General features: G+C 47.5%; 1 long non-coding RNA gene across 1 annotated transcript; it reads left to right on the top strand.

The window, feature by feature from the left end:
- The first annotated feature begins 511 nt into the window (after window positions 1-511).
- LOC310690830 lies at window positions 512-4,936 on the top strand. Its single transcript, XR_014518174.1, has 2 exons — window positions 512-1,306; window positions 2,638-4,936. It is a non-coding gene; the product is annotated as an uncharacterized lncRNA (long non-coding RNA).
- Window positions 4,937-15,058: the final 10,122 nt, after the last annotated feature.

Below are 15,058 nucleotides of genomic sequence, written 5' to 3'. Positions count from 1 at the left end.
CGCTTGGACCTTGCGAGGTTTTTCGGAGCCAGGAGTCCCACCTGGTTGATCCCAGCTTGCCATTTCACCTCCACTCGGCTTCTACCCATGTTCCGCTGCTTAGCTGTGATTCTATGCACCCTCACTCTTGGGTTGCGTTTTTCTCATCCAAATGAGGCTGCAGGAAGCAGAGAAATAGGCTCCTAACGGGAGCAAACCCGGAGCAGATGGGAAGCAGGCAGGAGCGCAGAGCCGGTTGCCTCCACACACACACACACACACACACTTTCCCCGCCTTTTTCTTTTAGAGAAGCACCGGCTGCCCCATATCTCCCCCGCTCACGCTTGGTCTGACCTCTCGGAGCATTACGAGATGGGGAAGTCGCATTACTGTAAATAGATAGAAACACACTCTCCGCTAACCAAGTAATCTTTTTGTATATTCGCTGTGTTTCATATGAGTATCTGGATATATATATATATATATATATATATATATATATATACACACACACACACACACACACACACATAATACACTGATATATATAAAATATGCACACAAGCAATGAAGAAAAGCCATTTGAGAACACGCTATCGAGGCAAGTAGCCTTTTGTACATAGGTCGTTGATAATAGCTGTACTCATTTTGTGTGTCCAAAGCAGATTTACTATGCTTGTTATTTGAAGGCCAATGCGGTAGCGGTTTGGGATCCTATGCCCAGGAATGTGTCGGGTGGCGCACCAGCCGCATGTGGCCACTGACGTCTCGGGGAGTCGTAGGACAAAGTCACCAGGTTGTTGCCTCTGCCTAAATGTGTTTGGCGTGAAGGTGTGTGTGTGTCAGTGCTTAGCTATATTCAAAAGATGGCATCTGCTGGTCCGATGAGGCAGTGATGGGGAACCATGTGATCCAGCAGGGCCAGTGAGAAGGGATGATGGGAATTGTAGTCCCAATAACATCCAGAGGGTCACCCCTGCAGTCGGGGATATTGGCAATCAGCTTTTTTTTTTTGCCTGGCCACCTCCAGTGATGGCAATTTTGAAATCTTCCATTGTGGAAGTGAAACGAATGAGCTCAAATAAGCTGATCTGTAAAGATGTGCTCTCTCCCTTGGCCTCAGGTATGCACAACCTTGTTTTGAGTGTAGGAATTTTCCTTGTTTCTGTTTGATTTTGGCTACGGACCGTATTTTCCCATGTAGAAGAGAATGCTTTCTTTCCTTAACATTTTTGAGTAAAAAATGGGGGGCGGGGCCTTCTTTTACACGGGGGGCTGTCTTGTGCACAGTTTTCAGCATGGAGATCAACAACTTGGAGGGCGATTGCCCCACAAAAGCTCAAGAGCTTTGGCAACCCAGAAATATTGATTTATTAATTTTGGGTTTGGAAAAACAGTCTTCTTACACACGGGAAATACATGGTGTTTGCTCCATGTGGTAGAGCTGAGCTGATATTTCGCTGGATGGGTTTTCCTGAGCTCTTTTTCTTCTTCTCTGCCTTAGAAACAGAGGGTGCTTCCTTTTGTAGGTATCCTACAACTGCAATACCCCAGATCACCACTAGGTCGGAGACATTGTGTAGAATGCAGAAAGGCAGACCGCAACTCTGTTTGGGGTGTTGGGAACGGGGTTGGAGCCCCTTCAACAGCAGAGCACGTGACCTGTGTCTAAAAAGGCCCCAGGATCAGTCCCCGGTGTCTCCAGGTAGAGCTGAAAAGGACCTCCCCTTTAGAAAGAGCTGCTGGGTGGGCCAGAGGTTTGACCATTTTTAAGATGGCTTCCAGTGTTCCTAACCAGCTCTATTGGGATCGCTTTCCCCAGTTCATTTCTCTTCCGTTTGGGTCTTGGAACAGGGTAGAGGGAGGTCAAAGGCTTTGACCTCTCGCTGTAGCAAGGGTGGATGAATTCGTGCGTTTCAGTTTCTCATTTTCCCAATCCTCAATTCATCACACCGAAAGCCCTCGCCAAAATTCACCAGCATTTTGGTGTGCATTTTCCCACCCCACCCCAACACTAATATAATATACGCTTGTTTGGGTGTTATTTTTACCTGCAGTGCATATATTCCTGTATGCATTTTTCAGCCAGAAAACAGCACTGCAGAAAACCAGAGAGGTGCGGATTTTTGGAAGGATAGCTGCTGCATATTTGGGGTTTTTTGGGGGGAAATGAGACTCAGATAGCTTTGCAGTGAAATGACCATAGCTGGACTCCCCTGTTGTCATCTGAAGACCACCTTAAAGAGCAGGAAGCAGGGCAAGGGGCAGCAGAGGCTAAGAAAAAGAGATCTCGCTTTAGGGCCTAGCATTGTAGGAGGTCCAGACCTAGGTCTTTCCAGGGGTCAGTAGGTTAGATCAGCGAACAAGACAGCAAGTCTGTTTGGGAATGGGAAGCATGACTTCAAATCCTTGATCTCGCCACTCTTTGCCTTGTGTGGGTTACAGGCTGCTATCAGCTCCAAGACCGGGGCTGGGAGTCCTATTATTGTACTATAATTCCCATCATTCCTGACCACTGACCATGCTGGCTGGGGGTGATTTGAACTGCAGGGATTGCTTCATTTTGAAGGCATCCCTTAGCTTCTGTCGAGCCAATGTGGCCTCGTGTTTACCCCCCGAAGTTCAGAGCCCTGGAAATTTGGGCCAGAGACACCCAGGCGCAAACCGCCGTTCACCACCCCCACTGAAGCAAAGTCGCTGTTGCTCAATCTGGCCTACTTCGTGGGGATATTGTGACAGTTAAAAAAAGATGGGAGTGCCTGCTTTGCTATTCCTTATTTCCTCCCAAAAGCTCAGTCTAACGAAACCCCCTTTTCTCCTGTGTGGCTTCCCCAGAGCATCCTTTGCACTCATAAATATTTGTAGTTCCTGTTCTTCCCCTTATGGCAGCCTTTCTCGAGCTTGGGCCCCCAGATGTTGTTGGACTACAACTCCCATCATCCCTGACCACTTGTCCTGTTAGCTAGCGATCATGGGAGTTGTAGTCCAACAACATCTGGGGGCCCAAGCTTGAGAAAGGCTGCCTTAGGGCCCAGTGCAGCTTTAGGCTGAAGTAGGAAATAAACCTGGTTGTCTGGGTCTCGGGAGGAATGTTCTAAAAACAGCCAATTTCAAAACAGTACCTTTCGGCGTGTGTTTATGGCCAACAAGTCCTAGGTGTTATGAGTCCCAGGGGTAAGTTTTCAAGTTGCACGAGACTAAAGGGAGGCCCAAAACCAGCTTCAAGCTGGCACAGGAAGTCAATGGAGAAGGTACTCGCTGGTTCATTTTTAAGCTGGTTTTGGGCTTTCACTAGGTATGTGTGTTTCTTTAGATTTTCTCTCAGGGTTCAGACTTAGGGGTGAAGGGACTTCTTACCCTTCTTGGTAGAGAAGTGATTCATTACTCTGGATAGATACCTGAGTAACCCAGAGTTTTTTTGTTTTTTGTTTTGCCCTTGTAGCTGCAACTGGGCTGTAGCGGCGCACCCGCTCAAAAGCAATAGTTTGTGGGCAAAGAGAGAGGTTCACTCTCTCTTTTGAACTCAGGTTTGATTCCGTGCAACTTCTATGAGAACGTGTGGCCTTGCTTTATTTATTTATTTATTTTCGCTGCAAGTAGGGCAGCCGGCCCCATCTATAGACGGTGCACTGCCCCCCCCCCGGAAAATCCTGTTGTGACACCCTTGCCTTCAAGATTTCACCCGGAGGCCTGGAATGTGGGAAGGCCCTCGGAAGCACGTGCAGAGTGCGTTTATGAACACCTGACCTTGGGGTCCATGGGATTTGTTAGAAGTCGGAGCTACTAGGTTCGAAAGCCCATCTTCCCCGTAGTCTGGAGCCCTGCACACTTAAACAATGACAAAAAATGCCCCACTGCCAACTCTCATGGCCTTGTTTCTTGCCAGCCTTTTTAGCGAGGAGTCAAGTCTTTCCGCTTTCAGCCTGGGAGGAGGAAGAGGAGCTTTGGGTTGGTGACAGAGCACATGCTTTGCATGCCGAAAGTCTCAGGTTCGACACGCGCCCCCCCCCCAAAGCACCTCCACTTAAAAGTCTCTGTCTGCGGAGAGTTGTTGCCAGTCAGAACAGACAGCCCTGGGCAAGGTGGATCTTCAGTTTGGTGTAAGGTAGTTTCAAGCGCTTGTCAGGGTGGAGTGCTGTCTCTGGATCGCTTGCAAACTTGCCTACGCCGAGTTAGGTAGAGGGCCCCCATTCTACAGTATATACCGTATTTTTTGCTCTATAAGACTCACTTTTTCCCTCCTAAAAAGTAAGGGGAAATGTGAGTGCGTCTTATGGAGCGAATGCAGGCTGCGCAGCTATCCCAGAAGCCAGGACAGCAAGAGGGATTGCTGCTTTCACCGCACAGCGATCCCTCTTGCTGTTCTGGCTTCTGAGATTCAGATTTTTTTTTCTTGTTTTCCTCCTCCAAAAACTAGGTGCGTCTTGTGGTCTGGTGCATCTTATAGAGCGAAAAATACGGTATGCATTTTTAGTCAGGAGTCAGCCCGGTTGCCTGAACCAAGTGAAATCTGAGCAAACGCACATCAGGATAGGGTTGTGCAGCTGAGTCCCTTTTATGCGCAAGCAAGTCCCTTTTTTAAATCCACGGGACATGCTCTGAGCAAGCCCGGTTTTGTCAGCACGCTGCACCTTGGGGCTTGGCGATGGCTTCCCTGCAGACTGTGTTGACTCCTGTCTGCTGAAGCTCCAAGTCCCTGGATGTTGGAGGGTGTAGCGTTCGCCGGGAATGAGCGGTTCAGAATTAAGGTATTTGGGGAAGGGGCTACCTCAGTGAGAAAAAGTGGAAGGGGCTGAGCGGCTATTGGGTAGTGCCCACCTCGGGTGATGGAGGAGGGGGGAAATAAGTTGCCAGAAGGATGTGTGTTGCCATCTTTTATAAGTTTGATGTGATTGTTGTCTCTTGTGGGAGGAGAGATGACCCACCAGTGTCCAATAAAGTATTTGTGTGGCATTACACTCCACTGATGTGTGTCTTTTGTGGGTGTGTAGGGGGAATGTGGGGTTTGCCTGGGACCCCCTCTCCCCCCAAAAGGGGGGATGAAAAGAGGGACACCCTATAGCATCCCCTCCAACATTTCTCAGCCGTAATTTTTATATATATATTATTTTTTACCAACAACCAAAACCCAACAGTGAAACCCCCCAGGCGGCTGATACATTGAGTATGCATAATCAATAATAACATATTCAAATCGACCATATGTACAATTCCATATACATTAACACTCCTCTCTCCACAAGGTTTATTTAACTTTCAACATTATAATTGCCCCAAATTGTTCAAATCTACCCAAATAATTCAATATCTTCTCAAACCAATCCTCCTCTTCTCACTGACCTTAAACGCTTTCATTCTGTGTATCTTCACAGTTAGATATTCTAAAATTATAATATTCAATTTTTTCCTCCATTGGTTCACCCCTAGCACTTCTGCATTTTTTCAATTACTCGCTATAACCTGTCTGGCTGCAGTTACCATCAATTTTACCCATTTACATTCCTCTTTTGTTTTTAACTCGGTGCTACTCAGGCTAATAAGAACCATTAATTTAGATATTTCCACCTTCCTAGCCACAATTTCTGATATTTCTATACCAAACTGTTTCCAAAATTCATTAACTAACGGACAATCCCACCACATATTTCTCAGCCGTAAATAAGGACATCCTTCAGAAAGGGCAAGCGGGACAAATCTGGGATCAAATCGGAAACAGGGACAGCTTCTGTAATTCTGGGACTGTCCCTGGTAAATCAGGACACTGGGACGGTTTCTCTTTATCCGTCGACTCCAGGAAGGATGCTGTAATAACTTTAGCCTCTGAGGCCAGTTCCAAACACTCCTTATTTTGGTCTATGAGGCCACAGCGAATGCTATGGGCACCGTCCAGACCCGGCAGACGACGATTAGCGTTGTCTACAGATTGTAGCCCACTCTTCCTCCAGAGATGGAGAGATGAAAATGGCAGGATCGCTCTCTGCCTGAATATGCCCGCAAATGCATGGCAATGCTGGTTGACCCTGCTTCATAGAATCATAAAATTGTAGGGTTGAAAGAAACGCCAAGGGTCTTCTAGTCCAAGCCCCTGCAATGTAGGCGTGATGGCCTGGGACTTGGGCTCAGACTCGGAACCACAGGAGTCTCAGTCTGCACCGGATCCTTTGCCTCAGGTGGCATCTGAACCAAGTCTGGGCCTGATCCTGAAGAGTCCCAGTCTGCACAGGTTCCCCTGCAACAAACTCCAGCTGGGCCAAGTCAGGGGCCTGAGCCTGCCCTGGCTCCAGATGTGGGGATTGCCTCGTTGCCTTCAGCTGGGCCATCGCTTACAGCTGCTCCACTACCGGTTTGGTCAGGGGAGGCTGAGGCGGCCCCTGGGTCTAGTAACCCACCGACGTCTCCCGAGCTGCAGAGACTAAGGTTTGAGAGAATGAGAAACCTGAGTACTTGCAGGAGGAGTGCTCGCCTTCGGGCGAGACGGAGGTGAGTCACCGGGGGATCAGGACCGGCTGTTACCCTGTCAGAGATAAAAGGCTGTTGGACCCCACCCCAGGTTGTGGGAGCAACATTGCTGTTTGCCATAAGCCGCCTGAGATCCTGTACCTGACCTTGCCTGGTTTGCTGCCTCGTGTCCTGCCTTGGCCCTGTCGGACTGGCTCCTCGTGGAACCCTTGGATTTGGGACCGGACCTGGACCGTGTTACCTAGGTTACCCCCAGGCCGAGCACAGCAGGGATCTCAGCTAAAGCATCCATGACAGATGGCCATCCAACCTCTGCTTAAAAACCTCCAAGGAGGGAGAGTCCACCACCTCCCAAGGGAGCCCCTTCCACTGTTCAACAGCTCTTACTGTCATCTAAAGGGCTTTTGGGGACAGGTTCCATTTACCCTGTGGAAAAACAGGGTAGCAGTTCATCAAAGCTTGTTGGATGGAATGTGTGCTCTCTTTCGCACTTACCATTCGTTGACGCCAGGTGGTGCCCTGACCCCTTCGTTCTGGGCAGGAGGTGCTGCAACTTCCACCTTCAGCTGTGCTGCTCGATGGCATTCCTGTGCTCCCTTCCCATCTTACAGGGATGCAGCAGCATCAAAGGTGTGTTGGGCCCACAAAGCCAATCAGGCATAGCAGTTTCATTCCCTGTTGGGTGTGTGCATGGCCATGCGTTCAGCGTCTTTGCTACAATCCTTTGCTTTCTAGGGCTGACTGATGCTGGTCAGTACATGTGGCTAGAAAAAACAACTGCATGCAATTTTCCGTTTGTTCCCTGATTTCTAGGCATGGCTAAAGCAATTTCCCATGGGCCTGCTGATTCCCCTGGGAAAACCTGCTCTTTACAGTTGCATCAGAGCAAACGTCAATTTGCAGAAAGCCTGGTTGGTGCTTGCTCCGATTCGGCGGTAGAAAGTGCGTTTTCCCTGGGGGAAGGTGGCAGGACAAGAAGAGGTGTGTGGATCAGCCCCTAGTTGTGCCATTGATCTGCCTCTGTAGAAAACTACTGATGTGCTACACTGCCTAACCTACCTCACAAGGGACGCGGGTGGTGCTATGGTCTAAACCACTGAGCCTCTTGGGCTTGCTGATCGGAAGGTCAGCAGTTCGAATCTTCGTGACAGAGTGAGCTCCCATTGCTCTGTCCCAGCTCCTGCCAACCTAGCAGTTTGAAAGCATGCCAGTGCAAGTAGATAAATAGGTACGGCTCAGGTGGGAAGGTAAACGGCGTTTCCGTGCGCTCTGGTTTCTGTCACGGTGTTCCATTGCACCAGAAGCGGTTTAGTCCTGATGGCCACATGTCCCAGAAAGCAAAGTTTGTCTGTGGACAAACCTGCTCCCTCGGCCTGAAAGCAAGATGAGGGCCGCAACCCCATAGTCACCTTTGACTGGATTTAACTGTTCACAGGTCCTTTACCTTTACCTCACAGGCTTTTTGTGAGGTTAAAATGGGAAGAGGGAGACAACCACATATGCTGCCGCCTTGAGCCCCGTGGAGTGAAGCTGGGGTAGAAATTGAATAACTAATATACCCCCCTCCCACTCCTATTCATGAGGCCATCATCTGCACATGGGCTGTCCCCTGTGCATGTGCAAAGGGCTGCCTCCAATGCACAGACCACAGCCGAACTGCAAAAGTGAATACGGCTCACATTTTAAAATTGGGTGGAAGATAGGAAAAACACAGCCCAGTGCACTTAAGAGCCAGCAGAGAATCAGTTGTAAAAAGCGTTGTAGAATACAAAAGTTTCTGACAGAAGAAGAGGAGGCAGAGAACATACAGTGCAACATTCCTCTGATTAAAATTGGGACATCCTATTCAACAACAACAAAAATTTTACTATTTATACCCCACCCATTTGACTGGCTTTCCTTAGCCACTCTAGGCAGCTTCCAACATATATTAAACCACAATAAAAGATTAAACATTTTAAGAACATTCCTGTACATGGCTGGCTTCAAATGACTCGGGGGCCGGATAACTCTATACCCTCCAACGTGTCTTGGATCAAAATAGGAACATCCTAAGGAAAAGCGGGGCATTCTGGGATCAAATCAGAAACTGAGGTGGCTTCTGTCAAATAGGTACCGTACACTTCGGAGTGGCTGAGAGAAGGGGCTCAGGAGGCCTGCCTGAGATTTCAGGAGGGAATTTCAAAACTGCAGAGCCGCTATCTAGAAGGCTGGCAGGTTCCAGGGACCTTCTCAAAGGACCAGAGAGCTAGCCCTCCTCGCCCCCGATGCCGATCTAGGACAGTGCTCATGGGTGCAAACAGGCCTTCAGATTACCTGTCACTACCTAGGCTATTGAGCCCCTGCTCACACCTTCACGGGATCAGGTTTCTGGGGGAGATTCCAGGCTGTTGCACAATTACATTTATTATATCATATTATATATTTTTATGTACTACTGTATTTCATACTGTTGAACATTTCTCCGATGAAAATAGGGATGTTAATAATAATAATAATAATAATAATACCCCGCACATTTACTGGGTTGCCTCAGGAATTCCATTTTAATGGGCATCCATTTAAAATGCTTTCGCACTGCAGTAGAGTTAATTGAACAACGCTCAAGGGTGCTGCACTGCACTTTCCCATTTCTTTTTTTAAAAAAAATGCTTCACGGGTGGATTTAGGAATGTAGCTAACTTTCCTCTCACAAATGCCCTGGAGAAAGGAACAGGCTCCACGCTAAATTACAAGGAGATGCAAATCTGCCTAGGCATGCCTCAGGGTGAAGCAACAGGTTGTATCTTTAAAGGTGAGGTTCGGCCCCTGCTTTTAATACTCAGCTTTGGAAGATGTGGAATAATATTAAGGAAAGAACCAAGCACCTCTGCCTCCATCTCTGGAGGTGTGTGTGTGTTATATGTACTCTCCTCTCAGGAGGCACAGTTAATAAAAGACTCATAGGGAACGTTAAACTTCCTTAAGGGTTTGCATGTTGTGTGTGCGAAATAAGACACCTTCTGTTTGGTGACTCAGACCCCCACACTAAAGGTAAAGGGACCCCTGACTGTTAAGTCCAGTTGCGGACAACTCTGGGGTTGCAGCGCTCATCTCGCTTTCAGGCCAAGGGAGCCAGCGTTTGTCCGCAGACAGCATGACTAAGCCGCTTCTGGCGAACAAGAGCAGCGCATGGAAACGCCGTTTACCTTCCTGCCAGAGCGGTACCTATTTATCTACTTGCACTTGGATGTGCTTTCGAACTGCTAGGTTGGCAGGAGCAGGGACCAAACAACGGGAGCTCACCCTGTCGCGGGGATTTGAACTGCCGACCTTCCGATCTGCAAGCCCTAGGCTCTGTGGTTTAGACCACAGTGCCACCTCGTCCCTTAAAGGTAAAGGGACGCCTGACACTCTAGATTTCTGCAATTATGCTCTTATCGTCAGAGCTTCGCAGACCAGAGTCCTATAGGGGGAAAGAAACAATGGGGATGGAATGCTTGCTTAAATGTCCAGGCAGAGCTGGCCACCACAATGTGTCCTATCAGGGGACAGTTTCCGGAGAAGTGTTGCACAAACAGGGAGCCCCATTCATGAAGAAAACAGGAAACGGGGGTGGGGGGCATGCGTTGGGAATGGGGAGGGTAGAGAGAACAATCCCAGATAAATAAACGCTAAGGGAAGCTGTCTGGGGCAAGGTGGACAGAGGAGACAGCGAGGGGGAAACGGAACAAACTAAACATCTGCTTTTAGGATCTCAGCTGGGAATATAGTGCAGCTATAATGCAAAACATCAGGACAGGTTCCAGCAAAGATGGAGGAGGGGGAGATAGCCTATATTTTGAAAGGAGGACGTCCGAAGCAGCTGCTACCGAGGGCTAAGCTAGGACTATATATTGCACACAAATGTGTTTACAGTGGTACCTCTGGTTAAGAACTTAATTCGTTCTGGAGGTCCGTTCTTAACCTGAAACTGTTCTTAACCTGAAGCACCACTTTAGCTAATGGGGCCTCCCACTGCCGCTGCGCGATTTCTGTTCTCATCCTGAAGCAAAGTTCTTAACCCGAAGTACTATTTCTGGATTAGCGGAGTCTGTAACCTGAAGCGTCTGTAACCCGAGGTACCACTCTACTGAAACGGAGTGGGGTGTCTTCCAGGTGTCACTGAATTATTATGATTTCTGTTATTCCTGCCCATCGGCCATGCTAGGTTTTGGGAGTCCAACAACCTCTGTAGGGCCACTGGTTCCCCAACGCTGCTTTAGATGGTAATGAAGACTGTTTTATTTGCCACCACAATGTGGTAAGCAGGCCTCGTTGTGTTTGAGGACCACCTTGAGGACCACCCCTGAATGGTGACCTGGATTTCTGCCCTGCAATTCCTGGCCTGATAACACCACTTGAGAGAAGGACAAGAGATGGTAAACAAGCCTTTTGAGTTATCCAGATGTGGTTTTAGGTCTAAGGCAGGGAATTCCGAGCACCCTTCAAAGTGTTGCTGCTGACCTTTAAAGCCCTAAACGGCCTCGACCCAGTATACCTGAAGAAGAGTCTCCACCCCCATCGTTCAGCCCGGACACTGAGGTCCAGCTCTGGTGGCCTTCTGGCTGTTCCCTCCCTGCGAGAAGCGAAGTTACAGGGAACCAGGCAGAGGGCCTTCTCGGTAGTGGCACCCGCCATGTGGAACACCCTCCCATCAGATGTCAAAGAAATAAACCACTATCTTGACTTTTAGAAGACAACCGAGGGTAGCCCTGTATAGGGACGTTTTTAATTTTTGAAGTTATGTTGTAGTTTTATAATTTGTTGGAAGCCACCCAGAGTGGCTGGGGAAACCCAGCCAGATGGGCAGGGTATAAATTTATTATTGTTATTGTTATTGTTTGTTATTAGAGACCTATGCATTCCTACATTGCAATGGGTTGGACTAGATGACCCTTGGGTCCCTTCAAACTCTACTATTCTATGATTCGATGGGCCTTCCAGTCTTTTAGGACTATCTTCCATCCCTGACCATTAACCAGCTTAGCTGTGGCTGATGAGGGTTCAGGAGTCCAACACCACCTGGAGGGCCACTGGTTCCCTAGACTTAAAACCATATCCTGCGTGGGAAACTCTTCTTTCAGCCCCAGATGAATAGTAGAATTGGATGGGACCCCATGGGAACACCTGTGGATTAAACAATATCGTGCTCTTGTTTCCGGAGGTGTTGTTTTAGCTACCTAAAGATCAGCCATCGGAAAATGAGTGGAGGCGAGTTTATTCAATGAAAGCTCTCTGCACATGTTTAGAGGTGCTCATCACCCTCGAGTCACACAGAATCATAGAACTGTAGAGTTGGAAGGGACCATGAGGGTCATCAAGTCTAACCCCCCACCCGGGCTTGAACCCACAACCCCGAGGTCTCCTGCTGTACCAGCTGAGTATTTTCATGGAGGAAGACCACCGGTGATGAGCTGCTGTGCTCACTAAGTCTATAGTGCGGATCGTATTCCTGTCAATAAAGGGTCAACTCCAATTTGCATGGTGTGATTTATTGCTGGCTCGCTCCTGAAAAGTATGGTGTAGATGTGATCCTGGACAGCTGTATAACATAGTTTGTTTTTCAATGACTTTTCAAGCTCTGATCAGGGAAAAATAAAATACGTACCAGTCCTTTGCTGAGCACAGTAAATCTTCACTCCACCTGACCAGTGAATTATTGAGTCTATAGTAATATTGCTTTGAGTGTAATATCTCCCATTCCTGTGTCCCTGCCATCCGTCAGTCACATGCAAACACACATGTCATTCGCATGGTGTGCTCATGCGCATCTCTGATTAACCCTTTCCTACCATCTCTCCACAATCCTATTTGCCCCCGGGGGCTTTTGTGCTGGCCTTTTAAATCCCGGACCAGTCGAGATGTTTGCAAACATTCCAAAACGTCTCAATCAGCAGCTAAGCCAATGCCTAGGGAGAGCTCATGTCCACATGCTGAAGCCAGCGCTCTGACAATCCGTAGCTGTGAGAGTTTTGAAGATGACAGCCTGTGCTTTAATGTTTTTATTCATACTTTTCAAGTTATACATTTCATTAGTTTTACAATCAATTTAACATTTCAAAATTTGACTTCCTTCCCCCTCTTTCTGTGGTACTTTAAATGTATTTTTAAAATATCTTCTGCATATCCAAATTCATTTAATTTGCTGATTGAATTATCCACTTTAAATATATACTTTTATGAAACTGCAGGTTGTTATAATAATCCTGCCAATGTTTTTATCTGTTTGCAATTTATCTGTAAATATTCAACAAACCATTTCCATTCCTTTATGTAAAAAGTTTGTTATCTTTTTATAACATCTTGATTTCTGATTCTTCCGGGAAGTTTCACCATTTCTGCATATTCCGTAAGTTTTTGTATCCATTCTTCCTTTGCTGGGACTTCTGCTTCTTTCCACTTTTGGGCAAGTAGCATTCTTGCTGCTGTAGTAGCATACACAAATAAATTTCTATACAATTTAGATAGCTCTGCCCCTATAATTCCCATAAGAAAAGCTTCTAGTTTTTTTTAAAAAAACAAAAGTTATTTTTAACTGTTTCTTTGCACATTTAAGAGTTTTGTGCTGTAACTAGACACATCATGAATCTTCCCCAGTAAGTGCACTAGATTATCCAAAGCTGGTTTCAACTTTGCAAATGGACAATGAAATCAAGTTTGTTTTTGAAACCCTAGATGAGCTCCATTGGTCAGTGGCCTAGCGTGGGGGGTGCAGGGGGGGCCGGCCGCACCAGCCGCAACACCTGGGGGTTAGGGTTAGGGGGCGCAAATCCACGGGTTAGGGGGCGCAAATCCATGGGTTAGGGGGCGCAAATTACTTGCCTTGCCCCGGGTGCTGACAACCCACACTACGCCACTGCCATTGGTGGAGCATGAGCCTCTTAGAAGCACAGAATTGTAGAGCGGGAAGGGACCCTGAGGATCTTCTAGTCCAACCCTCTGCAATTCAGGAATCGAACCCGCAACTTTGGCATTATCAGCACCACACTCTAGCCAACTGAGCTATCCAGGCTCTTAATCTCACGGTCATGGGTTCAAGCCCCATGTTGGGTTAAATATTCTTGCATTGAAGTGGGTATGACCTGTGGTCCCTTCCAACCAGTGCCAGATTTATGTATAAGCTAAACAAGCTATAGCTTAGGGCCCCACTCTCTTGGGGCCCCCCAAAAAAATTTAAAGGAAAAAAAACTGGATGTACATTTCCAAAATATAGGATAAAAAATAAATAAAATAAACCCTACATACAGCAACAGTATTTTGTGTTGTGTAGGCTCCTATTTGTTATCTGCAAATGGCTTTAGATACCTAATTAGGTCCATAAATTACAATATAGCATATATTCAACACAAGAAACAGCGACAATTTGCTGTTGACAAAGGACAGCTGGACATATAAAGGGCCCCATTACCTTCAGTAGCTTAGGGCCTCATCAGACCTAAACCCAGCCCTGCTTCTAATGCTACAATTCTATGATTCTTTGAGGATGAAAAACTTATGCTCCCTTTCCTCCCGTTAGCAGTAAAAACAATAATTATAATAATGTAGCATGTTCCTGAGCATCCACAGCTCTTTATCTCAGTAAGCCGTACAACAAACCTATAAGGTAGAACTTTGGAGAAGTTGCTCAGCGGTAGAACATCTGCTTCCCTGGGGGTTCTAAGTAGGATCGGGGGAAAGTCCTTTTCTGAAACCCTGGAGAACTGCTGCCGATCAGGGCAGACAGATAGACTCAATATGGGCAGGACTCGAACCCATCACTTCAAATTACAAGAAAGTCGATTCTGACTAAACACCGGGAAGAACTTTCTGACAGTAAGAGCTGAGTAGAACAGAGAAGTGGTGGGCTCTCCTTCCTTGGAGGGTTTTTTAAGCGGAGGTTGGGTGGCCATCTGTTATGGATGCTTTAGCTGAGATTCTTCCATTGCATGGGGTTGGTCTAGATGACCCCTGGGTCCCATCCAACTCTGCAGTTTTATGATTCTATGAATATAAGGCCGCTTCCAGTATTGTTAAAGGTAAAGGGGCCCCTGACCATTAGGTCCAGTCGTAGCCAACTCTGGGGTTGCGGCGCTCATCTCGCTTTACTGGCCGAGGGAGCCAACGGACAGCTTCCACTTCATGTGGCCAGCATGACTAAGCTGCTTCTGGCGAACCAGAGCAGCGCACGGAAACGCCGTTTACCTTCCCGCCGGAGCGGTACCTATTTATCTACTTGCACTTTGACGTGCTTTCGAACTGCTAGGTGGGCAGGAGCAGGGACCGGGCAACGGGAGCTCACCCCATTGCGGGGATTCGAACCGCCAGCCTTCTGATTGGCAAGTCCTAGGCTCTGTGGTTTAACCCACAGTGCCATCCGCGTCCCTTCCAGTATTCTTTGTTTTATATTCTTAATCCCTTGGGAATTTCTCTCCTCTGACACCAAGTGGAATTTCTGCTAAAAATGATCTTCCGTCAGGACCCTGGATCAGAAGGAGACTTTTGTTAAATAGGAGAATTGCCTGTCAGATTGGCCCAAGAGGATTAAGTTTGGGCTGCATTTTGTCTCCAGAGAGCTATGTCGAGCACACGATAACTGCTTGAAAATCGTAGGTGTATCAA

This window comes from Podarcis liolepis (genome assembly GCF_965112155.1).
Source record: "Podarcis liolepis genome assembly, chromosome: 13".
In the NCBI taxonomy this organism is placed as follows: Eukaryota; Metazoa; Chordata; class Lepidosauria; order Squamata; family Lacertidae; genus Podarcis; species Podarcis liolepis.
Note: the sequence above shows the minus strand (reverse complement) of the source record. Positions and strands in the feature narration are given on the sequence as shown.